The following is a 20,625-nucleotide window of genomic DNA, read 5'->3' as shown; positions in this document are numbered from 1 at the left end:
CATTTAATAATAAACAAGTGGGGTGAACTGACTACCTCATGTTCTTACTGATATTTTCCATGATACCAAAGAACCTGATCCTTGTAGAGCAGACTTACAGGTTTGGGGACAGAAATTATTTCATGGGCCACAGCAGAGTAGTCCTTGTGTGGTTTTCTGAGCACGTAGGTCTCTCCCCACTGTACAAGGACAAGCTGAATGACTGTTATCTTTGGAGTAAGAACATTTTTTCTGGTGAGACATGGTAATAAAAAGAAGAGTAAGTGGAAATAACCTCTTTCAGTTTGTGGTTCTTTTGCTGACTGAATGTTTTTTCTCCCAAAGGAGCAAATGTATTAATTCACACTGATCTCTCAGGTGGTCTTCAAAATATTTGTTCTCTCAAAAAAACAGTCCATTTACATCAAAGGTAGCTTTCACAAATAGCAATTCCTCAAGAAAACCTCAAGAAAATTCAAGATTCAAAAACAGTAGACCAATTTTAAATGACCCTTCATTTTCAGGCTCTGAGGATCATCCTTACTCACTAACTTTATCTCCTTTTTTTTTTGCATTTTTCATTTTGTCTTTTATCTCATCATTATGAGGTACCAGTATCCTACTGTCCATACACAGCTCCTGTCTCCAGGCAGGCCAGCTGTGTGTCCCCTAACTATTGCCTGGATCTAAGGCATTGTTTGATGCTCACATTCTCACACTTTGTCTCTGTGAATTTTGGGACAGTCAAGCGCCATGTTCCTATTGAGCACAGGGATCTTGGCTTTCTGGAGAAATGGAGATGGAAAATATTCATCACTTTGATGGTGAGAAAATTTATTCTAGAAAGCTTCATCTAGGAAAGACTGCAACAAAGAACAGATCAGATAGGAAAAACAACTTTCTAGGAGCAATTTGTCTTCTCAGAAAAATGGCAGCTTCCATTTAGGATATTTTCAAATGCCTATACAAAACTACCCTGTTATTGTCCATATTAATTTTTCACCAAGATCAACTATGTTAGCAATATTAGTAGGACAAGAGTGGAATAGGATGCAGCTTAGATACTTATTACAGATTATGTATCTTTATATGTAGATGCTTGAAAGGTTTTTTCAAACACCATTACATGTTCCTTAAAGCAAGGGAAAAGTGTCCCTCCTAAGTCAGTGACAGACAGGTTGTGACACACAGGAGATGGCAGAATATGTATCTCTCTTGGTCTGAACTCTGCTCCCATCTAGTCTAGTGTGGTTGTATTGGAAACACTGCATTGCAAAGGTATAGTTGAAACCAATCTGGTTTTCAACTAGTTTTTTCCAGCTTAAATACTGAGAAAGTGACAAGTGAAAGGTCTTGGTTTGGTAGAGGATGCACTTTCCATTTAATTTGAATCTGTGAAATTATCTAAATGATAGAAGCTCAGAATGGTAGATTAACAAGCCTGGGTCTCACCAAAGGTATATGTTCACCTCTGGTTTTAACACTAGACCACTTGGTGTAGGACTTCTAATATGTTTATTCAGATTTCTAGTCAGTCACAACTGAAGTTCTAGATGAGTCTTCTGATGCAAACAAGCTGGCAGGCATTGTACTGACTGAAAAACCACAGGTCTGATAAACTGAAACAAAACTATCCCTGGAAGAGTTCAAGGTGAAGTTTCAGTTCACTTAATGAAATAAAATAACATAGATTTTGGCACTGACAGTAACTAATTTTTAAAAGACAAATTAGCTGTGACATTATAAATCATTTATCACCAGCATTTTAAAGCCAGCATGGAACAGCTGCCTTGGGTCTGGGTTCAAATGTTAAACTTCTATTCAGTAGGTCTGGCCTCACGTATTTATATATATCATAGCACTTTTATATATATCATAGCACTTCAGCTTGGTGCCCAGTGACTTGAGTTTGGCAAAGCCTGTCCCCCTCCAGAAAGACACACAATTGTTAGCTGGTCTTCCAAACAGATATCACGTGATAATCCTTTGCTGCCTGCTCCAACTCTTAGATGAGAATGGGGCTGTTTCAGTGCTTTTGGTATTTTTTCATGATGTATGTGTTTTGCTTTATAATGTATCACTTCTCTTCCACAGAAAGAAAAAATGCAGCTCAGACAAAACCACAATGCATTATAACCTTGATGTCATCATTGGAGAAGCCTCATGGCTGCTTCTGTTTTCACTACTGCCTGCAGTAGCCCCTGACTGTCCCCAGGAAAAAAAAAGGGAGAATAAGCACAACTAAGCCACTTTTCCCATCAAGTCTCACATCTGTGACTGCAGGGATCTGGGCTTGCCTGGGACACATGAACTTTTTCAGAGCACATTGGTTATGGAGACATACACAGCCCATTCCTTTCTAAGTGGGATGAAATGATGATTCCTTTTTCCCACCTGGAAATCCACAGAACAGGAGTTAATAGCTGGATACTTCATATTCTTTAAACAACTATGCAGTGTATATGCCCCAGTTGTTTTCATCAGTTGTTTCAATCAATTATTAGAAGAACATAATTTCAAAAGACAAACATTAGACTGTTTTCAAAGGCCCCTGTTTGCCTCTGAGTGCACCCTCACACTTTTTACCTCACACTGAGGCACTTGCTGAACTCCCAGTGAACAGATACAGTTCATTGCCTGACACAAAACTGCCCTGTGAAAAAATGCATCTATGTTCTGCAACCTGAGAGAGGTGAATTAACTCCTCGGTGTCCACTGAGTGCTGCAGACATTATGGAGTGGAGCAGGGGAAGAAAGACAACTGCAACCAAATGCTCAAGCTTCTTATAAAAATACACCATGTGAAGAGCAGGTAAGCCCCATGCTCCTCCTGACTGTAGTCCTCCTTCATGGTCTTCAGTCACACTTTTGTGGCAATCACATCCCTTAAATATGGGCATACACTCACTTTGTGCCCAGCTCACGCTTCTGCCCTGCACTGCTCTGAATCATAGTTTGCTACTCTGAGAAATTAACCACGAGCCCTGGCTCCTGTAAAATTGTACTGTCTCAGTATTACTGTTTTTCACAAACTTCCATTCATATAAACTTTTTTTCAAAAGCAAGTATCCTGGAAACACTGATGTAAAACATTTTCATATGTCTACATTCATGAAAAGTTCTGAACCAAAAGTAATGTGTCCAAATCCCTCTTTTTGTTTGAAAACATCATTCATCCAAGAATCAGAAATGTTACCATGTGACTGGTAACACAAAGAAATGAGCACATGAAGAATCACAGCAAACAGCTCAAAAGCAGCTCTGGGCCTGAAGTTGGTTCACAAGATATTTGCTGAACACTGGACACTTTGTTTGCCAAGAAAAATAGGAAAGGCTATATTTTCTAAAAACCCCCCATGCTTATATATTTCTTGGCTTAGTCTTTCTCTTGCCTGCCTGGAGCTATCTCCCTTTACAGCACACAAAAAACAGTATGTGCCTGGTTCACCCTGGACCTGTCCTACTTTCCTGCCTTCAAGTACAATAAAGAGAAAAAAGAAAGCATGTTGAGACCTTTGCACTGAAGAACCTGAGACTCCAGGGGAGAACAAAGAGCCCCCTGTCTCTCAGACAGCAAACACTGGGCTGTAGTGAGAAAGACAGAGAGTAGGAAGAGAATACAGCAGGAGCAAAGAGCTCTGGGGAAGCTCTTAAGGACTGAGAGGCAGGGAGAGTAAGCATCTTAAATGGCATGGAACACAGAGGTTCAGGAGGATGGGACATGGGAGGCCAGGAAAAAAGGTGCCTCTAGGATAGGAAAAGAGTTGTGGCAGAAATATGATGAGCCTGTGAATTTTGTGAGTGAGGCAAGGGGCACAGATGACAGGGAAAAGCTACATGCCCTCCCTACACAGGCATGAGCTGGAGACTTGGACTAAGGATGAGGGGCCAGAAGACACTACAAGCCAGAGTGAAAGGCTGACAGGCTTGAAGCTGAGCAGAGCTTTGGGGCAGGTAGGGAACAAGACTTTCTCTGCTGAAACTACCCTTATCTACATACCTGCATGCATATAAAAGATGCTGTCCCTGCTCCATCCACATGAACACCTCTTCCCACTCCTGCATCCTCTCTTTTGCAGCCAGAGCCACATCAGCCCTGGCTCACATTTTTCCATCTATGTATTGGAGTGTGACAGTGTAACATTTTCTATAACCAGTATGATCCAAGGAAATGTTTTGCTGTAGCTCTGAATCCCAAGCTGTATATGAGTGTTAAGCATAGATTTCAAAGTGAAAGAGAAGAATGAGAATCAGGAGAAAATTACAGGGAAAATAGAGAGGAGGAGACATTTCTTCAGACAGATGGTCTCAAGAAGGCAATGTCTGAAAAGTGCTGAAGGTTCAGTCACTGCAATGCTGGAGTTGACATTAACCTCATCAAATACTTATCAGCTTGCTCTTACACATTCGAAAACTAATTGAAAAGAAGGCCAAAGGTATCATGCTAAAGTTAAACATCCCAGTCAGAAACAGAAATTAAATCACACATATGGGAAAAGATTGTAACTCTCACAGTCCCATTTCAGGCTTTAAGTAACCAGCCTCTCTATCACCTTCAGCAAGAGTTTTGCCAGAATAAGATTTGCAGAATTCCATGCCAGGATATCAGTACAAAAAACGTTAACTTTTGACTGTACATTAAGGGATTACATTAGGGAGCATTAGGTAAAGTGTCAACTGAAGATGCTGCATAAGATGAAAGATGTCAAGAAGAAAACAAGCCACAGTATGATTTCATTTAGTGAGAGAAACTGCAGTGCACTCCTTGAATTTTAACGGATACAATGCTTCTCAGTTTCACATGCTGTGAACGAGCCGTGATAAGAGGAAAAGGCTGATGACAGCCGTGATAATTTCTTTAGACAGAAGCAAGGAAGAAGAACACAGCAAGCTACCCTCTTAATTAGGAACATTTTATGCTACAAACCACAGGCTGAAAGAAGGAAACTGAAATACTTAAAAGCTTCTTCATGGTAGAAGAAACCATGGCATCTATTATATTTCCTGCCTACTTGAGCACATACAGGGATACAATTTGCTTTCTGGGCCAGAGAGAGGTGAGCTAGAGAGAGAAATGAGCCATCTGGAGGCTACAATTAATATACCAGTCCTGTATGTACCCTAAAAGAAGGTATTTTGCACAAATGTGCCTTTTACACACTATCAAAGCAAAGCAGCAATGCAGAGAGCTTGTTCTGTAAGCCAGTAATTCCAGTAAGAAGAAAGCTTAGGGCTTGCCAGTGGAGTCCAAGGAAACATCCTCCCAGCATGAGAGCAGAGCATAGCCAGTGCAAGTGCTGGAATGCCACTGAAGGTTGTTTCTTTCAGCATTGCTGGCTAGCACAGAGGCCAGATATGTCAGACAGGAGGGAGATGAGTCAAAGGAACCAGTGGAAACTGGTAGATACTGATGATTTAAAGGCAGCACAGCCTTTCACTGCCATTCACTCTCTGTCACAGGCAAAGAAGGTAGGAACTAATCCCTTTTTTCTGTCTTGACCCAAATTTTCCATTATATTTCAGGCAGGCCACCCTACAAAATGAGATCTGTGGCAAATACCTGGCTGAGAGACACCCTCTATTCTCCTGGTGTGAATTTTGCACATATAACTTGCCTAGCAATCCTTTTCTTTCCTAAGAGCAGGTAACTTCTCCAGGTAACACCACCAAATTAAAATGCACACATTAGAGGAAGATCCTCTGCTCCTAATGCATGAGTGAGATCTGGGTACTACAGCCCTGCTGCTTTTGTAATAGAAAAGGCTACATGCTTAGAGTTTTTCATTTTTTCAGAACCAACCAGTATGTTCCACTTTAGTGGCAACAACATCCCTTACCTAGCATCTAATACCTAGCAAAAGGGATCTAAGGAAAAAAAAAAGGCCACACTGAAAGATTTCAAAAGCTTTTATAGGCGTAGGTAAAATCTGAGGATATTAGTCAGAGGGTTCAGATTTAAGAGAGAAGACAACTTACGCAAGGAGGCTGAGGAGGCAAATTTCAGCCTTTATCCCCATGGAGACCTGAGTCCTGATAGCAAGTGATTTTACAAGGAAATCTATCCAAACCTGACAGAAGGCTGCCATTGCTTCTTTCAGACCCTCAGACTTTTTCCTGTTACCTGACAGTTCAGTTTCCTGGTCAGACTCAAAGAGCTGATGGGAGGGAGACATACAATATTTCACTCAGAGGCTGTTCCTTATCATAACCTTAATTGATGTGTGTCAAGCATATAAGACATATTAGCAGAGCACCTACTAATAATAAACCCTGAGGCAAAAAGTACCCTTAAACCCTTCTGTTTTCACTAAAAATTCAAATGCCCAGTGTCATGAATTAGAGCTCCAATAACTCAAAATCCTTAGTAATTTAGAGAATTGTTCCTGCCCAAGATATTGATCCATTTTGGGAGCTGGTCTGACATTCCCAAGGGCAGTGTAGGGGAAATACAGTGGATCTAATAATCTGATTACCATGAGTATATTTGGGAAATACTGGTAAGAAGTCAGGGTTTCAGTCAACCCCAAATGAATACCTTTCATTAAGTTCTGAACAATTGAACAATAGCTATATTACAAGTGTGCCTGCAGACCAAATACTCAGCCACAGGAAATTGCTGGCAAATGCACCTACAGAACCAGAGGAAGAAAATGAGCAACAGTAAGCAGTTCTATTTCCAGCTTCCTTGCAGATTTTATCTCCTTTTGTAGATTGAGCATGATATGCTTCTCTGCTTGCCAGGCCATCTGAAAGCTTTGTTAATGAGTATTAGTAAATAACTCTGTTTTCACAAACTGCCTACTAGCTCAGAATCAAAAAGTGCAATTATAGCTTATTCAGTTCAGAGCAGTTCTTTTATGAAGGATGTTGATTCAGCACCTTGTTTTAGCAAGCCCTGTAAATACATCTTCAAAATTATCTCTCTGGGAAGAAAAAAAAAAATCAATTTTAATTTTCTGCCTGTTTACCCCAATGCAAATCAAACAGGCACAGTCTGCCCCTTCAGAGCCAGCCATGTGCTGAGATTGTGATGCACAAGGGATTTCTTTCTCTAGTCAAGAGACAGACAATGTGGTGAGCATATTGATTCCTCCTAACTATGTACTGCGAGGGCACAGCAACAATTCCTAGGTGTGTGATGTATCTCATGGCTTTCATTTAAGTCCTGAGATCCTGCTTTCTTAATCTTAGACAAAAACCATCTTTTCTAACCAAGCCTTAGTATCTGCTGCTTAGTGCAACTGACTGAAACACTCTGGCTTGTATTCACAGCCTGGCACAGAAGCAGCTTATTGCAGTAATTAGCTTTAATTCATACACTACCACACATGCACTGTACTGCTGTAGAGAAGGCTCAGACTCAGAGCTGAACAACCATCAGCATCAAGACCCACCTAAATGCACTAAGTACAACAGCTGCCTATAATTTGATCTGTGTTATTAGAAAGTTTCTGTCCACCTCTTAGCCACTGTTTCCTAAACATAATATTGCTTGAGTGGCACTCTGCAATCCACAGCTCATTGAATGATGCAATCACTAAGATCCTATAGGTGAGTAGGATTGTTGAGCCAAAAGTTTCCAGGCTGCACCAGGGCTGTCTGTGGAAGCTGTGCACTGCCCCAAAACACAAGCAACACGGCAGAGACAAAGGCAGAGCCCCCAGGGTATTCCCCTACTGAGTACATCCACAGGGAGCAAGCTAAACAAGCTGAAAGGAACATGGCATCAGGCCTTGCTTTGGATTTGCTTTTAATTTTTTTTTTTTTTGCATGAGTCAAAGCTAATGAAGATCTGATTGCAACTTACTTTCCTGTGATTTTAAATAGAGGAATAATGAACATGCTTATTTACAATGACTGGCACCTTTCTCCCCCTCAGGTATCTTGAACTCACAGCCTGAGCCCCAGTTATCACATGAAACCTACACACAGACTTGCCTAAACTTCAGCAGCAGACTACTTCTGAGATTCTGCATGGTGGCCAGCTCTGACACAGACATTAAGACTTTCTTTGCTGGTGTAAATGGTAAAAGAGAAAGTCTAAAAAGTCCATAAATATATGCAGTGCAGGTGTAAGTTGAAGAATACTGCCCAAAAAGGCAATATTTGAGTTCAAATTCTGAAAATTAGAAAGCGTATGCTAAATATGCAAGAAGTCATGCTCATTCCATCTCTACAATCTTTTGCTCTGTGGAGCTGTGAACAATTCCCAGTAACAATTCCCAATAAACAAAGAGGACTGAAATCTCTGACCATGACTTTCTTTTTCTACTGCTAGGTATATATCTTCAAACATGACAGCACCTATCAGCATTTTGGGAAGCATTCATTTTATAGTATCTCATTTCCAGCCATTTCACACTTTTCCAAACCACACTACTCATGACCTTGCAAAAATTGCTGCCATTTAAAGTGAGACTGGATCATCAAATACTGTAAATGCATCTAAAAATAAGAACCAGATGCAGATTAATTTAAGTTGTGTGTGTATACATATATGTGCGTGCGTGTGTGTGTGTGTGTGTATATATAAAAAACCTCAACAATTTAGTAAGTTTAAATGGATTATGTCCTTATTAACTTCTTCCCTTTTGTCTTCCAGGAAGGTCTCATTTAGCATTGAAATCGTGTGGTCCTTGCAGTCATGACACTGCATACAAAGTAGCTGCTGTTTTACTTCAGACAGAGGAAAATGCTTTAATAGCTGCCTCTCTGAATGACAGCACCTACCTGCCTTGCTAAAGCATGCCCTTAGTCTTACGAGAAAAGCCACAACAAGACAGAAGGCTACTTACTAATGTTCCATAGAGTCCAGGCGGGAGAATCGGAGGCTGAAATTCACTGTGCCTCAGATGAGAAGATTTAGCTCCCTGCAGCATTCAGACAGTTGGTCCCATTAGGGCCATCGGGCGGCTGAGTTAAAGGGTGGCCGTGCACAAACATAAACAGCTTGTCAGCACAAGCCAAAGAGGCGGGCCTGCCCTGCCAGCCACAATGCGAGCCAATGATTAGCTCCTTCTTCGCATTCTGGGTGTTCAAGATATTGAGTTTCATTCTTAAGCAGGGGAACAAGAGGGACTGACTGGGAAGGGCTAAGGCTTGACGGTTTACTGCTAGGCATTAAAATGCTTAAGGTAGAAGGAAAAACAAAAATCAATAGATCACTTCGGGAAAAGCACATATTTGCTGTGTATTCATACAAACACTTCTGGGGAGCCCACAGGCATCTCCAAGGCACAGTTTCTTTCAGGTCAATCAAACATACAAGCAAACAAAAGACCTCTAAATTAAATTTAGTTCATACTCACTGTATAGAAGTTTCACTTGCAAAGTCTCTAATTTTAATTCTCTCCATCCTTTTTCTTATTCTCATCCTTCCTAACATTCTTTATCTGCTTTATTTGCTGACAGTGGCATTTCTCACTTCTCTGTCACAAATGTCTTACCCTGACCTTCTTGACCTGACCCCCCAACCTTTATTGATCCTCCTATGATTGCTTCTCTTCACCTCCATCTTAACTGCTTGTTCTTTGGGTCCTGATCTCCCGGAAAGAGCAGAGTCAAAACAGAGGCACCTTACAGTAAGGTTCTGTGAGACAACCAAATTGATCTAGCAAATTATTGCTGTCAAAAGGGGAGGTGTTATGTCTCCCTTCTCTTCAGCACCACACTGAGCCCTTCTTGTCTGTCCCCCCATCATTCAAGAAAGGCAGGTGGCACAGAAGCAAATGCTTCTCAGTCAGTTTATTAATCTTAACACAGAGACAAAAGAGGCATTGCATGGAGTAAATACTCCCTGAAATATAAGCTCCTTCTGATCTTGCCTGAGTCATCTATGTTCCCACCTGTCTGCCCAGGTTCCTCTCTCCCTTTGTTGTTTGAATTGAATTGTTCCTAGTTAATTGAATACCCTCCTTACAGCTGCTGATCCCATTTCATCCCAGCTCTGTCCTACTTTCTTATGCCTCTAGTTTGGCTGTGAGGCCTGTCTGCCACCAAAATCTGTCTCATTAAGTGTTCTATAATAACTCCCTGCATAAATATCATGCTTTGTGCTTCAAGCCTCAGGCTCTTTGAGCTCTTTTTTGCTATCCTCCTCAAAAACCATGCCATCTTTTTGGCTTTCACTGTTTTTTCTCAGACTTTTCTGATTAATTCTTCTCTCAGCATCTACTCCTCCCTCTCTCACACTCCCAAAGGCACCCTACTTATATTCTATCCAGCTTTTACTATTTGCTTGTGCAGGCTCCTGTACCACTGACTCTTGTCGGTGATGTACAAGCATCCATTTGTATTTTTTAGCTTTATGCTTTTCTCCAGTCCTGTATTTCACCCTGTGTTTTAGGCATATTATATTAAATGCCCTGACAGCTTTTAATTTTAAGATCCTTTTTCTGGGATCAAATTAAAGCAGTGCAATCACACTACATTCCGTGTAGTCTTGGCACAAGTCGTTTCTCTCCCTCTCTGCTTTGCTAAAGGAGCTGAACTCGCTGCAGAAGCAGATGCTGGAGTTAGCACCTCGTTCAGACAGGCGAGGTATCCTATCGAAGCTCTCTGGCTTCTGCTGACAGGCTGCACGAGAGTTCTGGCACAAAGCACTGCATCACATTGTGCTCAGGTCACGTTTGCAAGTTTTTCTTCACAGTGAGACATACTAGACACGTTCTTCAATGACATCTCAGATTCTGACACAATTGCACAGCTCCATCAGCTGCCACCCAGGGACATAACATACATTGCCTCTACTTTTGTCCGGATTTCTTACTCAGTCTGTGCTATCCACACCAACACCATTATTATACCAGAGCTCTTTTCCAGTATTTTTAACCTGTAAATCTCTGCCCAGGTCCACCATGTGATCACAGTATATTATTACTTTAATTATTTTGATTATGGAGCCTAGACCTTATTCTCAATGCACCTGCATTGCTTTCCACAAAAAATTCAGCAACTGAGGTAATCTTTTGTTTCATACCACAGCCACATTGCCTGCACCTCCATGAAAGACACGCTTTCATGTTCTGAGCTTCAAGGCCTTTTCAGTATTTCTTCTTTCTTACTGATCCACTCCCACATCTCTCTTCATCACAAAGCCTGGCTTTTCAGCTTTCTCTCTTCCTTACAAAGCTCTCTTTTCTTACCTTTTCTTCTATGCAGAGAATGCCTTGCTTCATCAAATCAAATTACCTACTTTTCTTTCTCTTCTACAATCTACATATCACAAATTATAAAAATAATGTATCAGAGTGAGAGTAGGTGAAAAGTCACTCCAGAAAGAGAGATGTTTCATCAGAGTATATAAAATATATGTGCTACAAATCTCCTACCATCAACTAGATACTGCATGTTACTGCACCTTACACTGTTAGATTTTTTAATGGAACACAATAGGCATGAAAAGCCCTTGATGGATATGGATCAAGTGCCCAAACACTGTACATGAGATTGTGAAAAGACTGCTATGAAAAGACTGTTTGTAGATGCACAAGAGAAAGCAAGCTAGCTATTGCATCTCTGATTCCCATGGAAATTTATTTAAGATGCTAATTCAGTGTAGCCACAAATAAAGAAACAAAAGAAAGAGCAAGAATGAGCTGATTTAGTGAACTTTGTTGAAAAGGCACACTTTAGACAAAGTCACCCTGGGTACAACTCCTGTGAATTCAATCATAGCGTTATGGCAAGGATGAAGCTGCCTCTTTGTCCTTAAGCCTGGCATGACACAGGAAAAGTGTTACCAGCACTGCCAACAATACTGACCCAGCACCAGCTAATAGTGATGGCCAAGCTGATTTAATAATTTACTTCTATCAAAAAGGTTATCCCTCTCTCTTGACTACCATTCCCAGTTGCACAGGCCTGTATCTCTCTCACACGTGTTGCAGGAACAGTGTGAAAGCTCACAGCCCAGATTTGTCTTGCTGGATATGTCTTTCAGACAGGTTAATGATCTGACTCAATATCCCTGCCATGTTAAGCACCTGAAGCGCCAGTGGAGGGAAACAGTAAACATGTTTTAGATAGAGTGGAGACCAGAATCACCATCTTTTTTTCATATGCAAAAGATGGCTGTCATCCCCAAGAAGCTACCATCTATCCTGGGATGAAACTTAAAACCATGACCCCCAAACCCACACCATTTTTAAACACAAGATCTCAAAAGCTGATGAGTTCCTTCCAGCTCAGCATATTCTATGATTCTATGATATGATTCAGCAGAACTTTTCCCACTCCCTCAGCTGCAGCCTCCATGGGTGACATTTTGATTCTGTCCCTTTCATTTTACCATCCATGCATCTGGTTCCTATTATTTATTGTTTGCTTTCCAAAACTGGGGTATTTTTATTATTTTGTGGCCTCAGCCCACCCTCACTCTGCCCTTTCTTCTCAAAACAAGCTCAGCTGGATGCTATTTTGTCTGTTCTTTGCATCTCCCTTTGGGGCCAACAAGGAACCTCAGGCCCCCTGAGGCTCAGGCTGTCCAGTTTGTGTCTACATTGCTGCTGGGAGGAGACCTGCCCTGATTCTCCTGCTGAAGCCACAGATGCTGCAGAATGGAGTGAGGTTTTTGTCATGTTTTACTGGCCTGCTTTCAGTTATAAAGGGGGTTACAAGTTATTCCCAGAAAACACACCAGCTCAAGTAATGGAAGACTTCAGATAGTGACAAAAGAAGTGAAACTGTGTAGCTGAAATGTCTCTTTCCTGTTAAAAAGGAAAGCAAAAGGCAGAAATGGGAAGGGGAAGAGATCATGCCCAGATGCACCACACTAACATATGAATCTGCAGTCAGTGGGAACTTGGGTTTAGTCGCAGTTCAGACCATGGCATTTTGAACTTTGAGCTCTTGGACCACTTCCTAATTAGAGAGCAAGTGACACACTGTGGAAAGATTTAACCCTTTGGTAGTGCCTCCTGAGGTGTAGCAAATGCCAGAAGAGACTCTGGGGATGTGTCTAACCCCTGGAAGCCACAAAGACTACAGGATCTATCCCTATGCTCCAAATAGACTAAGTGAAACAACTGCTGTCAGCGCCTCTTTTCATGGCTCCCTACACAGAAAGGTCAGGCTTACAACTACTCCTTCCTGTGCTGCTGAATGACTGCTGGAATCTCCCCCTAATGTGCCAGCTTTCCATCCAGAATCTGCCTGTCTTCAAGACAGAATAGTTCCTTCAACCTCATCAGTAATGCCACACCAAGGATCAGATCAAACAGAGATACCTGCAGCAACTTAATAGTGTAAATAACACCACACTGAACCAAGAAACCTCTTCTCTGCTTAACAGGAGTGGAAAAGCAGCAGAGTAACTGTAACTGTAACTAAAAATACAATTCTAGCATCAGGAGCTGTGTGGAAAGAAACTAAGGTTATACAGCTGATGTACATCAACAGCTGTCATGATTATCACTGGTGTTCTAGTTAGATCTGCACCAGTGATTTCATTTTTTTATATCCCCTTGTAATGTGGTAATAGCATGTCTTACCTATTTCACAGAAGTTCTGTGTGCATACATTTACAGTTCTTTGAGGCTCTCACTGAAGACATTTCAGACATACAAACTTGTTATTTTCACTACTGACTTAAGAAATATATCCTTTGAAAGCAAATAAACAGGATAACTACTTTGGCAAGATAAGCGTTTTTTAAAATTTCCTACCACCTCAAAGGTCACTCATTCAAAACACAACACAAATGCACTAATAAAAGGAGATGTACCTCCAAAAATGCATGCACTGTGGGTAAAGATTAACTTTGACACTGTAGAGCACAGTAAACCTACAAGTTTAAAGTCCATCTAAGCAAGTTTTCTCCCTAGCTTCTTTGTGTCCCATTTCCTGGTGAGAGATGTTTCACAGGCCTCAATTGTCACAGAGTTCAGAGGAGGCCTTTCAAGTGAAAACTACTCTTTGCACATGCCCTTCATTTCCCATTCAGTTGTGCTCTACCTTATTTGCAGACCAATGGCCTCAGTTCTCATCTCACCTGGAATTTGGGTAGTCAGAGTTTTTGACCCTTAAGGTTTTTATAGACCTGTGACAGCAAGGTAGCAAGAAGTATCAAAGCTACATCTGAAATATATGTCTAATGTACATGCTGGTAAAGCAGGAGAAAACTCAGTCAAGAAGCAAAGCAAATTAGCCTGTCTTGGGCATCATGCTGCCATAACTGGCTTATATATTCAAGCTGGCTATAAGCTACCTTAAGCCTTGCTACACTACACTGCAGGCATTTCTCAGTTAAATTCTGTGAATTAATCTAGACTCAACATTTAAATTCCACTGTTGTTATGGGGTGATTCATGCACTTGTAGAAGGGTTTTGCAAGTCATGCTGAAACATCCCTTATGTTTGATTAGGTTTAGAGTCCAAAATAATATTTCAGAAGGACAGATGCTTTGGCTTTGGAGTAGATCTATGTTCAGAGTGTCAGGTATGCTGAAAAAGAGCCAAAAAAGAGCCACAGGCCCAGCAGCACACACATCCATCCTAATTTCAAATTAAAGAAAACTCGTCTCCAAGGAATGCTTTCCTATATAACAGTATAAACATTTCCAGTGGTATTTTTGGAACTGACAAATTCCTTATTATGTATGGCCTTTGTCACAAGAAAAATATCGCCTCTCCAGTTTCTCACCCCTCTGTGGGCTGTGTTCTTGCTCACACAGAAGAACCCAAGGGAAATTTCCAAAAGAACTCTTTTGTGAAGACCTTGCTGTTATACAACAAATAGACAGCATTAATTAGAAGACTGCCTTCAGGATAGCTATGGTTCCTGCTCCCATAAGAAGCCCTATTCATTGTGAACTCAGTAGTAAATATTCCACTTGTTTCTTTGGCACAGCACCAAATTCCTGCATCAACTAGAGCAAAGGATGCTCAGAGACCAAGAGGGATTTGCCCATCACAGGAAAAATGTTCAGATTAGCGATGCAGTGACCTTGGTTCAAAGAAAGCTCTTTAATACATGCCTTTCTGTCAAGCATATGAGAACTCCTGCTGATTTCACTGTCACATCAATGAGGTCAGCCACGGATTTATGCAGGAACTAAAAGGAATTAACTCCCTTCACACATACACACCCCCTGAATAATGGCCAGAGTGGTCTGTGCCCAATGGTGCAGATGTGACTTGTCCCTCCCCTCTCCCAGTGTGGATCAGGAGTTTACCTCTCCTTGAATGACACTACTGATGCATTTTATGCCTTCTTGCTGAATAAGAGTGAGTGGGGTACCAAAAAACTGCTATACCCAACTTACTTCTATTTCCCCTTTCTACCCAGCAAGCCTAGACAAAGTGTGTCAGTTACCAAGCAGGTGGAAACACTGAAATAATTTAACTGCTTGAAACTGCAGAGGCACAACAAAGGTCAGAATCATTCATTTGGACACAGAAATCCAAAGAGAAGGTGGTGTGTCCTATATAAGCCTGCAAAAAAACACAACAGGCCAAGTTTTCAGTACTCTCATATAACAGGCAAGTAAGAGGAATCTTAATGAATTCCAGGTGCTCTCAAGTCAAGTTCCTTGTGACAACCTATCCCCCCCAAAAAACAGGGACATACTAGTTCTCAAGCAAAGCTCTGTTATAAAGGTATTCTGAGCAGCAGGAGAGGAAAAGAAAACCTTAATATTAAAGATACTACAAACCTCAGCCATGCAGGAGAACTCAATTAAAAGATAAAAGTCCCCTTGATCCAAGCAGCAAAAAGGCTAAACCTGTCATGTAATCAGAACCAAACCACACCCACGTCTGGATTTAATTATGCTGTGCCATTTTACAGCAGCCTAAGATGGAACTGGAGGTCAAATAATCCTAGAATAATTCTTCAGTCAGTCACACATATATAAGAACCTGGGTAAGAATGGATAACAGACAACATCAGCAGACTGAGCATACAAAGATTCTAATTAAAGGTAAGAACAACAACAAAGAAGTCCATAGACAAATGGCTCACTTCAGAGTGATAGCATCTACCAAAAAAATTTCTGTATGGTCTACAAAATTCAAGCAAACCTACAAAACTAATGCATACTGAAAGGATGGAGCTCTGGTCAATATCTGCTCACTGATTTGAAAAGAAATGGAATTAATGGAATTCTAAAACTCTTCAGAAATACGTATTTTTGTATGAGTTCTACACATATTTAAAACATATTTTCCATAAGAAAGTATTTATATGAGATTGTATGTTTATATAGCAACTGTAAATTACAGGGAGAAATCTACATAAGAACATGCTTTTAATTAATATGAAAGTATAAAGGACATATAATTTAATTATTTATTATTATGAGTATACAATATGAGTATAAAATCAACCAAAATACATAATTTTTAAATTGAAAACAAAACATTCTAGATACATTACTTGCAAATGTTAACTGGGGAGAAGAAAGTCTTTTGAAATACTACCTAGCCAGCAAAGAAGCTAGGAGATATTGTATATTCTAGCTCAAGCAAATAAATAAAAGTGTATATGCAAAAGCAATGCCAATGCTACCCAAATTAGTAAGGGTTTCCTGAAGATATGTAGCATGAAATTAAATTATAATTTCTATAACCTGCATCCAGCATCACTATGGTATTTTTTTAATATTATGAAATCAGTTCCATGTCAGTCTGGGTTTTTTTTCCTATTTAACAGAGCTTTTTATGGAAAAAAAAAAAAGTGCCACTTCCTCCAGCATGTATTCTTCTTATTGCTCTATTCTGCCTCATTCCTTGAGCAAGGATCCCCTGATTCGGTTAAAACAGCCAGAGCTGCCCAACTTCAACACAGTGCTCCACCAGGGCCTTTGTGCTGACCCGGGCTACAACATGGATTAAATTATAGCTCACACACTGTGATTCTATTTTGCATGCAAGGAACAAAATCTATGTGAGGTAATACTGCACAGTACCCAGGGTCTGGATGAACAGCAGGCCTTGAAACTTTGTGTGCATTCACTTGTGCTTTTCTGCCTGCTTGTCAAGGTCAGCAACATGGCACATTTAAAGGAGGCTTCTTGCATTGAAAGGATTTTGTTTGCTCTTGGTTGCTTTCCGACTCAAGCTCAAGCTGAAAGAGACCTCACAGAAGGAGGCAATGATTATTGCATTGTAATTGCTAAAATTCAGTAATTGCTCAGATTCATGCAGTTATTTTAAAGCTATATTTCTTGGTCCTTTTAAGGTCAGGTCAAAGACATAAAAAAATACAAGTCAGTCAGAAAAGAATCTTATCTTGAATTCATCCCACTGGCATCCATAGATATTATGACATCTAAAACCCCTTGATATTCCAGAGGATTCAAGAACACTGGTGTCTACAATACAGGTCACATGCATTCTAAAAAGCAAATATTCTGCAGTCTCAAAAATCTGTTTAACTTGTGAATGAGGAAAAAAGTTAAACCTTCTCAGCAGCATTTCAACTGAAGATGGTCCAGTCTTTTTTCCTTTCCCTTCTTTCCTCCTCTACAGAAATTTCAGACTCCACAATAAGTTCCAATGTCACTTTTGAGAAGGGGAAGAACCCACAGAGATATTAAATATCATCCTCAACAGAATAAATTACCATTTGGGGTGTTTTTCTAAGAAGTCTTGTTACAGCTATACTTAGGAACTTCCTTGATACACAGAGGTACTGAATACCATGATGATTGCCCAGAGCAGAATTTTTTGTTGATTGTGCATTTTAATACTATAATCTATAAACATGGTAATTTTATATTTCTCCATTAAGTGACCCTATTTCAGCTTTTAAGAGACTGACAGCCTTTACTGTCCAGCATGAAATTTTTCCTGCTAGATGTTTGCCTCATTAAAAAAAAAAAAATCAGCCAAAATAATTGTTTCTGAGAACAAGATTAAGAAAAATCAGGTCGCTTTGTGTGACAAAAATTCAGGTGTCTTTATTTGAGAACTACAAAAATCCTCAGCTTTTCAGTAGGATACTAAACAATAGGGAGAGGCTTTAACCCAGACAATGATTTTTTTAACATCACATGAATATGCACATTAACCTCACTGTGACCCAATGCATACTCACTTGGGAGATGAATTTTTTGGTGATACAGGCAGCCTGCTTTCTGTCCTTTCCTAGTGCTTGTGTAGCATCTCTTAAATACAAACCTTGCAATAGAGGAAGATATTAAACCACATACATCCAATCCACTTCAATGAAAGACTAAATTCACAAGGCACTGAAGGGAACTCTGGTAGGAGGAGAAGTATTCCCATGGGCAGCATTCTCAGAAGACATACTGTCTTACAGAAACTCCCCAGTATGAAATACTGCTGGTTTCATTGCATACTGTACTATTTCCTCACTGTTCCTTCCTAATTTCAACTATGGTAGCCAGCTCAAGACCTCACTGTGGTCAGGCAGCATGCTTTGCAGGTGAGCAATAGTAGAAGGTCTTGGTCCAGATAAAGCCAGTGGAATCTATTCAGTGAATGATGCCAAGTGAACAGAACAAAGAGACTGCCCTGTCACTGTATTTCCCCAAGCTGGCTCTTAGTAGGATCATACTTTGGCTATAGCAAATAAAAATGGCCAACAATTGTTAGCAGTAACAATTAAGCCATTCATTGTGCCTCTTGGAGAATGATGGATGGAGTTTCTTGTACCATCCTCACCCCAGCTGCACTCTTTGTCAATTCCTCCTTCATGGAAGTTGTGTGATTTGAGCATCTGTTCTGAATCAGATAAACAAAGTGCTATGGACTATGGTATGTACACATATCCATTGACAAAGAGTCCTGTGAAGAGACAGTGACCCACTGGCCTAGGGAATTGCCCTGACAGTGACAGGCAGCCCTATACCTACTTTTAATCCCCATATCTGATAAAAGCAATCAGCTGAAGGGATCTCTTTTTAAAGACACTGTATTAACACCTTTATTTAGATAGTTCATCAGAATCCCAGATGACATAGTGATGTTGTACCACTTGTTGCTCTGACAACACTCAAACTTTCCTCAGTGACAGAGGGGAAGAATTTTTACAGGAAAATGCTTTCTATATGATAGGATCAGAGTAGTGTGGGGTCTCTGCTGCTCAAGGATCTAAGCTATTTTTTCCCAGCTCCATAAATCATAACATCAGCTCTGATTTCTCCTAGAGTTAGCTGGCTGAGCATGAAGGAACATCAAAAAGAGTTTTTTGCTTTCCGCTCTCCATAGCACTTGTACTCAGATGTGTCTATCTGCCCTCACATCTTCAAGAATAAAGCAAAGAAAAACCTTTCAGAAACCACTTCAAGCACAGAACCATTTTAAAAAGCATTACTGTAAGCCAATGGTGAGGCCTTTTGTTTCCCCAAAAGGACAAACTCACACTTCCCAAAAAACAGAAGTGTTTTACATGGTGGTCCTCCCCTACGTACACTCTCTGATGCTGAACAAGCTATGAACATTTCTGGAAAAGAAGTAATTAACTGCAAATATGATTTCAGTGCATGAACAATCAAGGTCAGAACCAAAGCAAATCATCACGTGTCTCCTGATAATTGCAGTGAAAATAATTACTTATTTCCTCATCAATAATTATTGATTCCTAGAAGGCCTCTGATGTCATAGCATGTTATTCATTATAAGCATTATACAATGGCATCTATGTTACAAGTTTCACTATGTTTACTCTCAACATGTTCTCGAAAACAAAAGCTGAACAAATTCTCGATTTCTCATTTTAAAGCATACACTATTAATTTCATAGAGAAAAAGAGTACTTTGGCCAATCCACCTAGTAGGGACACTGATGGTTGGAAGCCCATTTGGGGTAAAATTTTGCCATGGGAATATGCAGTATGAGTTGCATTCACTTTTAGGATGGCTATATCTTGGCCCAAGGTTAGTAAGTATATTGTCCCGGGAACTCCAAACATACTAAAATAATTTGGCTGTTAGTTATCTAATTCTTTAATCAATTTTCAGCCTCATTGCTTTACTTTTACATAGCAATTACCCTGACTTTTACATAGCAAATTACTACTGACTAATTACAAATCTGAGGGCCACACATACTGTAAGAAAGCTATGGCAACCTATGGATTTCAGGTATGTCAGTAGGGCAACACTCAGAATGCCAAGGGAGTTGACGTCAACGTCCTCTTTCAGAAACCTAGCCATGACATCCAGCCGGATCTACCCTGCATTCTGCTAAAACCACTTATTTCAGTGAACCTATTTCCAAATAACAACAGAAGCTGGTTGATTACAAAGTATTCAACAGAAGTAGCTCAAGATCAGTCTGCAAACTCTCTGCTTTCCTAAAAAGGGCCTTTCAATTCCCACTGAATTGAAGAGTGGGGGGGAAATAGAATAGCAAAAAACAGAAAAAAAAATTTTTCAATTGCTCCTCTAGATAGGTAAAGGAGACTCAAAAGTACTGAAGCCTTTAAATTAAGACAATCCATGTTTCAAAAAGACAAACAGGCTTTAGTGATTTGGTTATTTCTGATTTACTATCTTTAAAATTAGGTCATTACTTTTAGGAATGCTTTGAAATAAATGAATGACAGGAGAGGATTTCAGAATGCTCTTAACAGTAATCCATACCATTCCTGGGGATAAACTGTTTTGTCTTTGACCTTCTAGTTTATCCCTTTGGGAATCAAATTATTGTCTCATAAGAAAAGAGGTACCCATCTTAAT

General features: G+C 40.2%; 1 protein-coding gene across 8 annotated transcripts in view; it reads right to left on the bottom strand.

Annotated features, from left to right (window-relative positions):
- TRIM2 (tripartite motif containing 2) overlaps window positions 1-20,625 on the bottom strand; it is an 87,370-nt gene that overhangs the window by 60,945 nt on the left and 5,800 nt on the right. Inside the window, exon 1 of one of the 8 annotated variants that reach the window (XM_066548195.1) lies at window positions 8,775-10,489. The exons of the other annotated variants lie outside the window; for them this stretch is intronic. The gene's annotated coding sequence lies outside the window, so the exon portion shown is untranslated. Of the gene's footprint in view, window positions 1-8,774; window positions 10,490-20,625 lie in introns of those variants that run through there. 8 annotated transcript variants of the gene reach the window in all.

The sequence above is a fragment of the Molothrus aeneus genome, chromosome 4 (genome assembly GCF_037042795.1).
Source record: "Molothrus aeneus isolate 106 chromosome 4, BPBGC_Maene_1.0, whole genome shotgun sequence".
NCBI classification, from domain to species: domain Eukaryota; kingdom Metazoa; phylum Chordata; class Aves; order Passeriformes; family Icteridae; genus Molothrus; species Molothrus aeneus.
Note: the sequence above shows the minus strand (reverse complement) of the source record. Positions and strands in the feature narration are given on the sequence as shown.